At 39.4% G+C, this 14,573-nt stretch overlaps 1 protein-coding gene across 11 annotated transcripts in view; it reads right to left on the bottom strand.

Annotated features, from left to right (window-relative positions):
* The window catches only part of PHC2 (polyhomeotic homolog 2), a 145,837-nt gene extending 135,217 nt beyond the window's left edge, over window positions 1-10,620 (bottom strand). For 5 of the 11 annotated variants that reach the window (XM_074217840.1, XM_074217845.1, XM_074217842.1 and 2 more), the window contains exons 1-2: window positions 10,497-10,620; window positions 9,732-9,813 (exon numbers count right to left, since the gene is read on the bottom strand). The gene's annotated coding sequence lies outside the window, so the exon portion shown is untranslated. The remainder of the gene's footprint in view (window positions 1-9,731; window positions 9,814-10,496) is intronic. The other 6 variants (XM_074217841.1, XM_074217843.1, XM_074217847.1 and 3 more) reach the window with 2 other exon arrangements.
* Between the last annotated feature and the right edge of the window lie 3,953 nt (window positions 10,621-14,573).

The following is a 14,573-nucleotide window of genomic DNA, read 5'->3' as shown; positions in this document are numbered from 1 at the left end:
TGAATATACAAAATCACATGGAAAGATTTACACATGAACTGATATTAGTGAAGTAAGCAATCCAGAAAAAAACATTATATAATTGCAACAATGGGAAGAGCAATCATCACTAAACAAGTGAGACTGGATGTCTTGAAATTAGGAAGAAGTTAGGCCCCAAAGAAATGAAAAGATATCTATAGGGCAGCTAGGTGGTACAGTGGATAAAGCACCAGCCCTGGAGTCAGGAGTACCTGGGTTCAAATCCGGTCTTAGACACTTAATAATTACCTAGCCGTGGGGCCTTGGGCCACTTAACCCCATTTGCCTTGCAAAAAACCTAAAAAAAAAAAAAGATATCTATAAAGAGGTTGTGATTTACAGGTGTGAAAAACTGCATAAAAAATCCAATTTTTTAAACTGTCTTTGCTGATTTTTTTCCCTTCTTCACTTCTTTTTTTTAAAAAATCACTTAATATATGGGACAGTTCTCTGGGAGAGGCAGAGAGGGATGTAGAAAGAAATCAAGATAAGTTGAAAACAAAAGATATAATTACAAATCTATTTTTAAAAAAATTATAACTAGGGGGTGGCTAGGTGGCACAGTGGATAGAGCACCAGTCCTGGAGTCAGGAGTACCTGAGTTCAATCTGGCCTCAGACACTTTAATCACCTAGTTGTGTGGCCTTGGGCAAGCCACTTAACCCCATTTGCCTTGCAAAAACCTAAAAAACAAAAAAAAAATTGTAACTATAGGGAACAATGAGAAGCATGGTTAAGAAAAATGAACTGATTCACAGAAAAGCAAAACCAGGAAAACAATATAAAAGATGACCAAAACAATGTAAAGAAAACAACAGAAACTGAATGCTTCAAAATTATAATGCTCAAAGTTGAGCCCAAAGAAGAGATATGAGAGATACTTCTTCCCATTCCTTTGCAGAGGTGAAGGAACAATGAGTGTTGAAAACCGCATAGAATGTTAACCTTTTCTGATATGCCTAGCTTTGTTGATCATTTTCATCTTTATAAGAGGTGACTCTCCAGGAGAGAATACAGTGAAGGCAATAAATGTAATATAAAAACAAAAGACATCAAAAAAATTTCTATTAGAATATAAAATAAACAAGATCACAAATTTGAAACTAGAAGTGACACAATTCCTCTCTTCATTTGGCTCCTGACACTTCAGATTTCTTTTCCACCACTTCCCAGAAGCATTCTCACCCTGGAAAATATCTCCTCCATCACATGCCTGCAAGCTTTCCACCTTGGCCCCTCTGCTCCTAAGATCCCTTCCTTTCATTGGTCAGTTCCTCCCAGAAACTCCATTGAAAAAAGAACCCAGGCTAGCCATTTCCATTCCTTCATTCCTCTCCAGGCTCTGATTCTGACTCTCCAGATTACTTTCTTCTCCCCAGATGTCTTTCTTGCTCCCCACATCAACCATCCCCCCTTCCCTTTGCATTGTAGCTTCTTTTATGTGTTATTTTCCCCTTAGAATGTGAGCTCCCAGAGAGCAAAGCCTGTCTTTTTACTTGTATTTGTGTTCTCTGTATTTAGCTAATAATGGCACACAGTAAGAGCTTATTGATCTGACTTGACCTTTGAGGACAACTATTCCAATGCCTCTTCTTACAGACTAAGGTAACTGAAATAAGAGAGGGGAAGTGACTTGTCTATGATAACACATGGAGTAAGTGGTAGAAGTGTGAATACAAGTTATCTGACTCCAAATTTAGTGTCATGGTACAGCTACCTCCTTAGCTGTGTACAATGAACAAGTAAGTATACTAGTTTGATTATATTATAGGGTACATGAAGGGGAATAATCTGTGAAATCATTCAGAAAAGTTTAGCTGAAGATCATTTTTGAAAAAGAAAGCTGTGTTTCATCTCAGAGGCTACTAAGAAAGCTGTTGAAATATTTTGAGCAGGGAAGTAGAACAATGAGCCATGTGCTTTAGGAAAATCCATTTGATAATTGAGCGAAGGCTAGTTTGGAAAAAGAAGAGATAGGAGGTCAGGAGAACAATTAGGAGACTCTGACAGTAATGAATATTTTGATAAGAGCCTGAACCAGGGTAGTGGCTGAATAAACTGACATAAGAAGACAGCAAGACTCTTCAAACTCTGTGTGTGTGTGTGTGTGTGTGTGTGTGTGTAAAAAATATGTAATTTCAGTTTTTTTATCAACCAGAAAAACTCTCTCAAGTCTTTGACTGAATAAAAAGCAACTCTTACATGCTTACCATGTGCCAAGTATTATGAAATGAGGAGTCAAAGAAAATAGTTACCTGCTCTCAAGGACCTTATACTCTAATTGGAGAAGACACGTAGAAAAAAAATCAATATAAGGTGGCTAGAAAGACTCAGAAATCCTACAAATGCAATGGTGGGTTATGATGGTTAACCTAGTGGTACTTAAGTTATTCCAGCAATGCCAGGAATGGAAAATATTGGCAGGGAATACAAACTGGAGAAATAGTGAGGTCTGTAGGACCTTAAAAGTAGCAAGATAATGTGTTAAGTGTGCGGATAACGTGGAACTCCTTTTCAACAGAATAGTTATTGACTCCCATACTGTCCAAGCTGTGTCAAGTTAAACAGCCAGGATGTAGGAGGGAAGAAAGGTTTGGATGGATTCTGGATGGCTCACAGCTAAGGGAGGGAGGCAAAAGGGGAAGAGAAAAGTCCCAGTTGGTGGCAGGTCTTCCCACTGCCTAACCCTTCCAGATGGGTTTAAGTAATATGAAACTTCCTTTTTTTTTATTTTATTTTTTAAAATTCTGAACATAAAACACCACAAAGGAAAAAAGTATATTTCATACACAGAGAAGAATACAAAAATAAGATTTCACAAGAAACCATGAATCTCCATTTCATAATTTTTGCTCTTTTTAGGAATCCATAATAAATTCTATATATTACTTTAAAAATTATTCTGGATGTCCATACTTCCTTCTGAACTTTTTCTGTTCTCTGCTGTGCATTTTAAAAAAATATCACAATGGCTATTTTTTGGCTCCAAGTTCTGACTCCTCCCTTCTTAATGAAAAAGCAAAAAAAAAAAAAAAGAGAGAGAGAGAAAAAATTTATGAAACAAATAAACATAGTCAAAAGAAACAAATCCACACAGTGGTCATGTCCAAAAGTACTAGTCTTTTTCTTCTGTTCCTTGTGTTCAAAACCTGTCAACAGGCAGGTTTTGCTTTATTATTTAGGTCCTCTAGAGATATGTTTGATCATTGTTATGACCAGAGTTCTTAAGTTTTTCTATTTTTCTTTACAATATTGCTATAATTTTATAAATTGCTCTTTTAGATATGCTCCCTCCACTATATCAGTACATACTGCCCAGGATTCTTAAAATAATTTCTTTCATAATTTCTTATGCTATTTCATTACAACAGGAATTCTTAACTGGAAGTCACAGATCCCAGACTCCATAGTCTATAGATAGATTTCAGGCATTTATGAACTTGGATGGAAAACAAGTGACAACTTTATTATTAGCAATCTCTAACTAAAATTTAGCATTTGCTTCAATTATGATTAAGACAAAATAAAACAATCCACCAATATTCTGAGAAACGTTTCATAGCCTTTACCAGGCTACTAAAATGGTCCATGATCCAAAAAAGTTTGAGAATACCTGCACTATATTCATATGCTACAATTTTTTTAGTGATTTCTCAATTGTCTAAAACAACTACCTAAGGCTCCCCGCCTTAGATTCTAGGTTTTTTCCCCCCCTTAATTTTCCCCTCCTTTTCAGAATGAGATTTGTTTTGCTTGTGACTATTTCCTCCGTCCCCTCCCTATTATCCTCTCTTAATCCCATTTCCACCTCCCTCTTCCCTCAAACACTGTCTCCATTTGTTTGTCAGTTGGGCATGATACATGTCTACTACAGACCAAAGAGTGTGCATGTGTGCATGTATTCAACCCTCTTTTGTCTGTTTGAAGTAAGAGATTCATATGATGTCCATTTTCTCCATCTTTTTCACCATTATGGTTATATTCTTTTCACAAACTCCAATTATAGGAAAAAAGAGATTCCCCCTTCTTTTCCATAGGAGTATGATTGTGATGTTTTGCCCTTCATTCTCAAAGATCATGACATCAGGGAGGTGGATTTGAGAAAGGGAATGCTAAAGTCACCACTCTCACTCTCCCCTCCAGAGCCATCTGGGTCCAGTGGCTAGATATGGATGAGTATAACTGGAGATGGCCCTGGATGCAAGACAGTCAAGGTGAAATGGCTTGCCTAAAGTCATACAAGCTAAGTAAGTGTCAAGTGTCTGAGTCTGCATTAGAACTCGGGTCCTCCTGACTGCAGGGTTGGTGTTCCAATCCACTGCATCACCTAATTATATTCTTCCTTTTAGAACAAGAAAAGTTAATAAATATTAAGTGCCTACTATGTACAAGGCACTCTCCTAAGTGCTGGGGTTAAAAGAAAGGCAAAAATGATCAACTATGACATACTTGACAATGATCAAAAGGACAATGATCAAAGACAATTCTAAAGGACTTGTGATGGAAAATACAATTTTAATCCAGACAAAGAACTATGGATTCGGAATGCAGACCAAAGCAGACTACTTTACATTTTTAAAATGTTTTATGCTTTTATGTTTTTTCCTTCCTGTGGTTTCTTTTTCCCTCTTGATCTGATTTTTCTTTCACAACATTACTAATATGGAAATATGTTTAACATAGTTATACATGTATAATCTATATCAGATTACTTTCTGTCAAGGAGGGGGAGGAGGGAGGGAAGAGAAAGAGGGAGAAAAATGTGGAACTCAGAATTTTACAAAAAAAGAATGTTGAAAACTAGCTTTGCTGAGTCTAATGTGGAAGACAAAATATCTAAACAACTAATATATATATTATATATATATATATATATATATATATATATATATATATATATATATATATCATACAAAAGGAAGGCACTTAGCATGAAGGCGGATTGAGGAAAGGATTCTTGCAGAAGGTGGGATTTTAGCTGGGTCTTGAAGAAAGTCAAGGCAGCCAGGAGATAGAAGTGCAGAGGTGGAGGACAGGTAGTGAAACTATATGGAGTACAGTGATGAAATAACTTGTATGATTAAATTATATTACATTACAATACATTCCCAGGGATGTCTGATTTTTTCTCATTTATCTCTCTCAATATCCTTTGGAGACATGAAAATTTTAAAGAAACATTTGCTTCTTTTCCTTCTATTAGAATGTTAGCACTACATCACCATTAAAGCTTTCTAAATGCTCAAATATTTACCTTTCTAGGTTTCTCTGGACTTTAGTGTTTATATTTCAAAGTTCCTATTCAGGTCTGATCTTTTCAACAGAAACAGTTGAAAGTGCTCTCTCTTCAAGATAAGCAGAGCCAGAAGACCATTGTACACCATAACAGCAACATGGGGTTGATGCTCAGTCTTAATGGGCTTGCTCATTTCATCAGTGCAACAATGGGGACAATTTTAGGTTATCTTTGATGGAGAATACCATCTGTATCCGAAGAAATAATTGCAGTTTGAACAAAGACCTTTAATTAAAAAAAGAAAACCTGTTATCTTATTATGTAATTTTGCTATCTCTTACATTTTATTTTTTCCTTAAGGATATGATTTTTCTCTCAACACATTCAATTTTTATCAATTTTGATCACTAGAAACAATGTAAAGACTATCATACTGCCTTCAGGGGGTAGGATGGGGGAGGGAAGTGAGATTAGGGGAAAAATTGTAAAATTTAAAAAAAAAAGAAAGTGCTTTCTCCTTCATTCTTCTTCTCTCTCTGGACTTCTACTCCCTGATCAGGAGCAAGTTCATCCAGATCCCTGTACCCCTACTTTTCAGCTCTTTCAAGTCTTCCCTCATCAGAATGGAAGCTTCTTGAGGTCAGGGGGTATTTGGGTTTGTATTTCCAGGCCTTAGCACAGCTAAGAATGCTTAACATAATAACACATAACAAGTACGTAATAAAAGCTTGTTGACTTGACAGTCCATTAAGCTGGTACATTCTCTTACTCCCCCCCCCCCACACACACACCAGATTATAATCGTATTTGCAAGGTAAAGTTTAAACTCTTTAAACTTTTGGAATATCATATTCCAATATCTTCTATTTTTCACAAAAGTTGCTTGGTCTTGTATCATTTCAACTACAATTTAACGGTATAAGAACTTTTTCTTTCTGGATCTTGTAGTAATTTTTTTTCTGACATGAAGACTTAATTTTCAGTTATTACATTCTTAAGACTTTCCTTTTTGAGATTTCTTTCAGGAAGTGATAACTGGATTCTTTCTTTTCTTTGTTCTCTGGTTCTAAAACAGAAGGGAGTTTTCATATATAGGCATTCCTCTCTGAGTACTTTATACATATATTGGAGAGATTTTGTAAAGGTAAAATCAATAGGCCCTGGTAACAGAGAAGCTATAGGAGATGACACTGAGGCATGGAGGATGACACATGGGTTGAGAGCCTGAATGACAGAAAATAGTGATGCTCCCTACAGTAAAAGGAAAGGTAGTTAGCAGGAAAGGTTTTGGGGAAAAGATAATGAATTTTTGGTCTGAACATGTTGAGATTTACTGGACATTATTTGGGCTGTCTGAAAGACAGATTATGAAACTGGAGGTCACCAGAGAGGTTAAGGCAGGATAGGTAGATATGAAGACAGTCAATATAGAAATGGTAATTAAATCCACCAAATGAAATACTATAAAGGGAAAAGAGGGCCCAGCTCAGAACCCTGTGGGACGCCTACAAGTTAAAGGGTGTAATTTGGATGAGGATTCAGCAAAAGAGACTAATGAGAAGTTTGATAGATAGGAGAACTAGGAGATAGATGTCCTGAAAAATCTAAAGAGAGTATCAAGAAGGAGAGAGTGATCCAACAGTGTCAAAAGTTAGAGAGATTGAAGAGAATGAGGACTGAGAAAATATCATTGGATTTTGCAGTTATGATATCACTGGTAACTTTGGAGAAAGCAATTTGAGTGGAATGATGAGGCTGAAAGTTGGACTAGAAGACATTATGAAGAGAGTGAGAAGAAAGGGAAATAATTATTGTACATGACTTTTTCAAGTAGTTTAACCATAAAGGGCAGAAGAGAAAATACAGGATGATGGGGTGGATGGAAGGATCAAGTAAGGGTTTTTGAGGATGGAAAAAATATGGGCATATTTTTAGGTTATAGGGAAGGAGCCAGTTTAGGAAGAGATTGAAAATAAAAGGCGGAGTAGGAATGACAAGGAGATTGGCAAACTATTGGAAGAGGTGGGAAGCAATGGCATATATTTTAGCAGGTAGAGGAGGTAGCCTGTAGAAGGAGTTAGGTCACCTATCATCAGGTGAAGCAGGGATGACAGAGGAGAAAGTCATCAAAGGGCATCTGAATGACAGGAGATAAGGAAGAGGGGAGAAGCAACACAGGGAGGAGAATGGAAATTTTTTCTGTAAAATATGAGGCAAGTTTCTCAGCTGAGAGGGTGAGGAAAGGGGAAGTTAAAGAAGATTTGAAAAAAGTTTTCAGGGAATCCATTTCTTGTATAAATTTTTACCACCTTCTTTTCTAAACTATTTATTTTCCTTTCAATTACTTCCTCCCAAATTTTAATTTCATATTTAAATCTCTTGTGTTATTTATTCTAGGTATTCAGGTAGTCCCCAAGGAAAACTCATTTTTTTTTCCTGTTCAGAATTTGTTTACAGTTGCTATAGAGTTAAATAATTCCCCTTCCTTTGAGGATACTCTGGATTTAAGATAAATTTTTTTGTACTGGTCAATGTTCTCTTTGATTTACTCAACCTCTCCAATTTTAGTTCGTGAATCAGGGCTTTGTGCCAAGACCAGGTTCTACCATAGAGATTTCTAGGGGCCTCTGTGCCTCTGGACACAGAGCCTTGCAAGCTACATAGTCCCCTCTCTGATACAGTGAAAAGCTGGCTTCAACTTTACTAATGACTCCTGGTCATTTCAGAAGTAGAAGAATTTGCTTATTGTAGTTTCTAATTGGGCTTTATCATTATTCAATATGGTGTGAATGTTAGGGTATTCTGGAGGTGTATACCCTTTTAAGGCCTCTTGAAGGCAGCTCTCAATCTAAAGTTGAAAACTTTCAATTTAATCCAACCTATACTTCAACAGGAATAACTTTTGTGGCATCTCTGACAAGTAGTCATTAAATTTTTAAATTAATAACCCTAAGAGAAGAGTGTTTATTATCTGCCAAGGCAGTTCTATCCCTTTTGAAAAACTGTTAGTAAAAAATTTTTTCAATATGAAGCTTAAATTAGCTTTTGCAACTTTCACCACTGCCTATAGTTCTACCTTATAAAGTTGAGCAAAATAAGCTTAGTATCAGAGGATCATAGATTTTAGTGTGTGGAATTTCTCATTTTTTTTTACACAGAAGGAAATTGAGATTGTTAACAAATCCAAGATCACACAAGTTAATAAATGGTAGGACTCTGATTTAACCTGAATCCTCAGACTTCAAATCCAGCACTATTTACACGTTTTCATCCTGTTTAGAAGACCAATGACATGATGATGTTATTACGATTTACATGTTTTCATCCTTATTAAAAGACCAATGACAAGATGATATTATTACTATTTACATATTTTATCCTTCTTATTAAGAAGACCAATGACATGATGATGTTATTACTATTTAAATGTTTTCATCCTTGTTAGAAGACCAATGAGATGATACTACTATTCACATGTTTTCATCCTTATTAGAAGACCAATGACATGATGTTATTACTACTTACATGTTTTCATCCTTCTTATTAGAAGACCAATGACATGAAGATATTATTACTATTACATATTTTCATCTTTCTTATTAGATCAGTGACATGACGTTATTCCTATTTACATGTCTTCATCCTTATTAGAAGACCAATGACATGATGATGTTATTACTATTCATGTTTTCATCCTTATTAGATCAATGACATGTTATTCCTATTTGCATGTTCATCCCTATTAGACCAATGACATGATGATGTTATTATTTACATGTTTTCATCCTTATTAGAAGACCAATGATATGATGATGTTATTACTATTCACATGTTTTCATTCTTCTCATTAGATCAATGACATGATGAGATTACTATTCACATGTTTTCATCCTTATTAGATCAATGACATGATGAGATTACTATTTGCATGTTTTATCCTTCTTATTAGAAGACCAATGACATGATGTTATTCCTATTTGCATGTTCATCCCTATTAGACCAATGACATGATGATGTTATTACTATTTACATGCTTTCATCCTTCTTATTAGAAGACCAACGACATGATGATGTTATTGCTGTCAAGGCACAGCGTGTTCCACTACGGCTTCTCAGTCCAATATGAGCTCCGAGGGCCCTACCACAGGTAGTCCATTTGAGTTGGAGATGTCTCTAATTTTGTGCATCTCACATATTTTCTTTGTGCTACTGCAATTCTGCTGTTTACAAACCTCCTCTTTCAGATAACAGTCCTTTCATTCCCTAAACCCACCTATCACACTTCCTCTGCTTTCTTTTCTCCAGGTTAAACACCCCCCCCCCCCAACTCCCCTTGACTGGATCCTCCTTCACAATAACAGCTGACAACTCTTGAGGTGGTGGAGGGGATAGATAGAGCCAGAGTGGAGTCAGAATGACGGCAGTTCAGAAACTTGCCCCTTACTAGCTGTGTGACCTTGGACGAGTCGGTTACCTCTGGTCACTGGACCCAGGAGATGAGGCAGCCCCCATCCAATTCAGATGCTGGCCGTGGAGTCACCTCCCCGCTGTCCTGTCTTTTTTGGAGAACAAAGGACAAAGAACAACAAGGCCACTGTCTCACTGGATCCTCACATTCACTCTGGGGCGAGAACGACATGGAAGGATTCTTTCCTGAGGGGGAAACTGAGGCTGCCAGGGGCACAGGTGCCAGCTGGGCATCCGAGGCGCCTGGCCCTTCCCTGGGACCCAGCCGCCCTCTCCGGGATGCTCTTACTCAGAAGCTCACACTCGGAGAGGGTCCCCGGGGTAAGAGGCTCCTCGCCAGCGGGTCCCCCCTTAGAGCGCGGGCTCCTTGAGGGCAGGGGCAGCGCTGTGCCCTTCTTCGGGCTTTGGGCAGCGCCCCCCGCCCCGAACATCCCGAGGACCCTCCAGGCCGCAGCCCTCGCGCGCGCCCCCTCCCCGCTGGGACGTCTGGAGTCGGACGCCGCGCCCTCCGCCCGGGCGCGCCCCCGCCACCCGCGGGGCCGCGCGGCGCGCCCCGGCGCCTCCTCAACCTGGGCGGGCGGCGCGTGCACGCGCGCGCTCTGCCCCGTCCCCTCCTCCTCCCTCCCCCACCCTTCCCTTCGGCACCCACGGAAAGACGCCCGGCGGCTCGCTCCTGCGCGTGACAGCCGGGCGCCCAAAGGGTTAAGCCGCCGAAGCCGCGGCCGCCGCCCCTCCCGCTCCCTGCGGTCCCCCGCGCCCCCTTTCCCCCTACCTGGCCGCTCTTCCCAGGTGCCGCCCCGCGGCCCGCCCCTAGCGGGCTGAGCGACGCCCGCCTGCCGGCCAGCCTGAGCCTCCGACTGAGGGGGCGGGGAGCCAGAACCGTCACATTAGCATTCCAGCCCCGGTCACGTGTCGGCTGCGGCCAATGGCAGGCCGCGGGGTTGGCGAACCTGAGCCCGTGACCATGGCGACGGAAAGGTGGGTGTGGCTCCGAGGTGGGGGCTCCTCCCCGGCCTGACCTCCTCCCTCCCCCCCCCCGGTGGTGGCCGCTGGGCCTGCTGCCCCGCCCCCCACGTGCGCTTCTGGCCCGCCGGGCCGGACCGGACCGGTGGCCCAGGGTTCGCCCCGAGAAGGGAGGACTTAGGGGAGCTGGGGGAGGGGGAAAGCCAGGATCGAAGAGTGACAGCTAGGTGGCAGAGCGGCTGGGATTAGGAAAGCCCGAGTTCAAAGGCAGCCTCAGACACATTAATGTGTGACCTTGAACAAGTCACTTCACCTGTTTGCCTCAGTTTCTTCATCTGGAGAAGGAAATGACGAACCACTCCTGTATCTTTGCCAAGAAAATCCCAAATGGGAGGAGCAAGAGTGGGACACAACTGGACAGCAACACACAGAAGAGGCTTGGCTCTAGGGGTCAGGACTAGGAGCGAGAGGGGAAACTGGCAAACAATTTTTTGTTTTGATTCCTCAATTTTGGAACTACACCCAAAGGGCAATAAAATTGCACATACTTTTTGATCCAGCAAGACCACGGCTAGGTCTGTATCCCAAAGAGATCACAAGAAAGGGCAAAAAACCCCACATGCACAAAAACATTTGTAGCAGCTCTTTACAGTGGCAAATTGAGGGGATGCCCATCAATTAGGAAATGACCGAACAAGTTATGGTCTGTGAATGTGATGGAGTACCATTGTTCTGCAAGAAATCTTGAGAGGTGGGACTTCAGAAAAACCTGGCGAGACTTGCAGGAACTGAAGCTGAGTAAAGTGAGCAGGGCTTGAAGAACATGATGCACATTAATGGTAACATTGTGTGATGATCAACTCTGACAGATTTGCTCATCTTGGCAGTTACAATAGTTAGACAATTCTGAAGAAGTTGTGATGAAAAATATCAGCCATATCCAGAGAACTATGGAATCTGAATGTAGACCAAAGCTTACTATTTTCAAATTTTAAATTTTGTTTTATAGGTTTTTTCCTCTCATTTTCTCCTTTTTTGTTCTGATTCTTCTTTCACATGATTAATATGGAAATATGTTAACAGTCATAAATGTATAACCTATATTAGATTATTCTCTGACAAAGGAGAAAGGGAGGGAGGGAGAAAAATGTGGAGCTCAAAAAACTTTACCAAACATGATGGTTGAAAACTATCTTTGCATGTAGTTAGAAAAATAAATAATTAAACAATTTTCTCATTCATAATATTTATTTTTGTAGGACTTGACACTTTTCAACAATCCAGAAATGAATTTTTAATCTGAAATAAATAACCTAGTGGGTCAGACATAATAGATACTATGCTCATTTTTGTAGATGAAGAAACTGAGGTAATTTCCTAAGGAATACAAGCCTAAAAAGGGCTGAACTGGGAAGGATTTATGGTTTAATTACTGTCCTGTTCCTTCTCAGATTCATTTGTTGGGTTGCCATTCAAAATATGACCCCCTAACTCTGGTTTCTCTTTTCTCTATATATTCTCTCTCTTGATGACTTCATTAATCTCCTTGGGTTCCATTATTACCTCTATGCAGATGACTTTCCATACTATATAAATCTATATATCCATCTTGTCCTAAGCTATCTTCTGAACTCTACTTACAAAACACCAACTATTCTGAATCTCGACATTTTAGACTGGCTATACTGTGGGCATCTCAAACTAAATATGTCCAAAACAGGACTCATTATCTTTCCAATTCTTTGCCACAAACAGTATTTTTGTACAAGTGATGTTTTTAATCTTTTTCATCATCTTTTCAGGGTATAGACCCAGTAGTGGTACTGATGGATCAAAGGATATGCACATTTTTGTTTCCCTTTGGGCATAGTTCCAAATTGCTCTCCAGAAAGGTTGGATGAGTTCACAGCTCTACCAACAATGTATTAGTGTCCCAGATTTCCCACATCCCTTCCAACATTGATCATTGTCCTTTCTGGTCATATTGGCCAGTCTGAGCGGTGTGAGGTGGTACCTCAGAGATGCTTTAATTTGCATTTATCTAATAAGTTATGATTTAGAGCAATTTTTCATATGACTATGGATAGCTTTGATTTCCTCAGCTGTAAATTGCCTTTGCCTATCCTTTGACCATTTGTCAATTGGGAAATAGCTTGGTTTTTTTTTTAAATTTGACTCAGTTCTCTGTATATTTTAGAAATGAGTCCTTTGTCAGAAATACTAGTTGTAAAAATTGTTTCCCAATTTACTACATTTCTTTTAATCTTGCTTACAGTGGTTTTATCTGTGCAAAAGCTTTTTAATTTAATGGAATCAAAATTATCTAGTTTGTTTTAAATGATGTTCTCCATCTCTCCCTTAGTCATAAACTGCTTCCCTTTCCATAGATCTGACAGGTAAACTAGTCCTTGATCTTCTAGTTTGCTTTGCAAACTTTAAAGAGTTATATAGATGGTATCATCATAACAGTCATTGTCATCATCATCATCATCATTCATTCTCCCCAAACTTGTCAAATAAACAATACAACTCTGTTATTTAAAGCTCTCCACAATCTGTCTCCTTATTTATAACTTGTAATAATATAATATTATTTATTGCTCCTTTCCACATACTCTACAATTTACTTTACAGTACTGTTCTTGATGACATTCTGTTTTCCTTTTTAGTGCCTTTATATCAACTGCCTCTGGCATACAACACTCTTCTTTCTCACCTTTCTCTTTGAAGTCCTTCAATACACAGTTCAAGGGACATTGTCCTTCTTGACCTCTCAGAAGCTCCTTAATACCTTCTTCCCTTTGAATTTTCATATTTTCATATTGCTCCCTCCCAGTTCTCCTGCTACCTGTTTGATCATGCATCTGTTTTCTTTGCTAGATCTTCATTCAGTTTATGGCTACTAACTGTAGCTGTCTCCCAAGGTTTTGTTCTGGGTCCTCTTCTCTTCTTTTCCTAAAGTACCTTAGTTGAAAATCACATAATCTCCTAAGGTTCAATTCTTACCTTTATGCACATGCTTTCTGGATCTACATAACCAGTCCAATTCTCCATCCTGAATTTCAGTCTCTCATTAGTGAATTTTGAACATTTCAAACTGGATGTCCAGGAGGCATCTTGATCTCAATGTGTCCAAAACAGAACTCATCCTTTCCTTCCCTCCAATTCTTCCCTCTTCCATACTTTGAATTTACTGTAGAACAGACCGCCATTCTCCTAATCTCACAACCTTAGTGTCATCCTCAATCCCTCACTCACAGGTACACCTCACATATTCACTTATCAGATCTTGTTTTTTTCACCCTTACAACATCTCTTGCATACATGTCCTTTCTCTAAATTCATACAGTCACCCTGGTGCAGGCTCTCAACACCACATACCTAAACTATCACAACAGGCTGCTTGGGGGATTGCCTGCCTCAAGTCTCTCCTCATTCCAATTCATCCTCCACTCACAGACAAAGGAATTTTCCTAAAATGCAGATGTGATCATGTCATCCCCTCTACTCAATAAACTCCAGGATTTTCCTATGACCTCCAAAATCAAATATAATCCTTTCTAGCATTTCAGGTCCTTCCTAACTTGATCCTTTTTTTTAATTTTATTGGTCTTTTTACACTCTAATTTTCCCTTTGGGACAGCTCCACCCTCTCTAGTTCCAATAACACGGACTTTTTTTGCTGTTCCTTATACTCACACTGTGCTTTTGCAGCTAGTGCCTGTCCCTCATGTCTGGAATTCTCTCCCTCATCATCTCTCTCTTAAGGCTATCTGTTTCACTTCTGATCCCCAGTATGGCTCATATTAGGCACCTAATAAAAACCTACTTGTGGAATTACTTGAGTCACAAACTTCATTCAAACCAAATTGATCTATTTATTCTT

Source organism: Macrotis lagotis, chromosome 1, assembly GCF_037893015.1.
Source record: "Macrotis lagotis isolate mMagLag1 chromosome 1, bilby.v1.9.chrom.fasta, whole genome shotgun sequence".
Lineage (NCBI taxonomy): Eukaryota > Metazoa > Chordata > Mammalia > Peramelemorphia > Peramelidae > Macrotis > Macrotis lagotis.
Note: the sequence above shows the minus strand (reverse complement) of the source record. Positions and strands in the feature narration are given on the sequence as shown.